The following is a 1557-nucleotide window of genomic DNA, read 5'->3' as shown; positions in this document are numbered from 1 at the left end:
AGGGGAACTGAAACAGAAGGAGGAAAGTTAGAGCAGTTTATTACTTTTACTAATTACTTTTACTAATCCAGCCTTACTTACAATTGTCCTTCTTCCTCACCTGGAACAGTCCATTTAAGCTCTTATCATTTCAGAGCATTCCTTTCAGTCTCCAATCCTTGCCTCCCTCTCCCAGGCCTTGTTCCTGATGCCGGACACCTCAGCGTAGCGTATTAGTCAGCTCAGACTGCCATTAGACAGAACCACAGACTGGGGGGCTTACCAACAATTGGTTCTGGAGGTTGAAGTCTGAGGTCAAGGTGTCAGCAGGATTGGTTCCTTCCAAGGCCTCTCACCTTGTAGATGGCCACCTTCTCCCTGTGTCTTCACATGGTCTTCCTCTGTCTTTGTGTACAGATTTCCTCTTCTAATAAGGATAGCAGTCCACCCTAATGACCTAATTTAATAAAATTTTTTTTGTTGTTAATCTTCACCTGAGGATATTTTTTCCATTGATTTTTTTTCCATTGATTTTTAGAGAGAATAGAAGGGAGGGGGTGAGACAGAGAGAGAGAAACATCGATGTGAGAAAGACACGTCAATCGGTTACCTCCCACACACCCCCTGACCAGGGCCGGGATGGAGCCTGCAACTGAGGTACAGGCCTTGACGGGAATTGAACCTGCAACCCTTCAGCCCACGGGCCAACACTCTAACCACTGAGAAAACTGGCTAGGGCACCCTCATTCTAATTGAATCCCCCTTTTAAAGACCCTACCTCTAAATACAGTCACATTCTGAAGTACTGTGGTTAGGGCTTCAACATATGAATTTGGGACACACACACACACACACACACAACTTAGCCCACAATGACAACTGATTTAAATGAATCCCTCAAAGGCCTTGGCTTCTTTTCTCTACACTGCCCCTAAAGCTGCTTCAAATTAACCACATCAGGTTTTTACGAGGCAGGGTTTTCTAGTCTGAAGCTCTCCTGGAAAAAGGTAGGCAGGACACAGTGCAACCCCTCAGACAACTAACTCATGGGTCTGTTTGTTTTGTCAGAATTAGAACTGGGTTCTGTGTGGGGTGCCCTGAATTGCCCACAAGGCGATTAGTCTGGATTGGGCCTCTGGTGATGGGTACACACACTATGATATCCCAAGAAGCTGTAGACCCAGGCAAAGAGCTGCGCCAACCAGTGCAGCTGACTGCAAAGTAAAGCATTTAAGAATTAGAGGGAAAAGGCTGCACCCCCCTGGAAATAATAACAAAAGCCCCTGTTTCTTCTGCTGGTTGACTCCTGGCAAAGCTGGCAGCGCTCGCCAGGATCTCTGAGTGAGGCAATCACTCAGGCTCCATTTCAGGTTTCATCACTAGGGTTGCATACATTTCTGAAAGAATAGCCTTTAGTCAGGATTTGCCTCCAGTTATTTGGGGCTCTTCTCCCCCACACTGTGGTTATTCTTGGCCTACAGTCTGAGGCCCATTGTGGGGGGCAACTCCGGGTATCTCGGTCTTTCCTTTCTCACTATGTGACTTCACCCTGATTCTGGAAAAAATGCCTCTCCTCCC

The sequence above is a fragment of the Myotis lucifugus genome, unplaced genomic scaffold (assembly GCF_000147115.1).
Source record: "Myotis lucifugus unplaced genomic scaffold, Myoluc2.0 scaffold_223, whole genome shotgun sequence".
NCBI classification, from domain to species: domain Eukaryota; kingdom Metazoa; phylum Chordata; class Mammalia; order Chiroptera; family Vespertilionidae; genus Myotis; species Myotis lucifugus.
The sequence above is the reverse complement of the archived record's forward strand: the minus strand, read 5'-3'. Positions refer to the sequence as shown.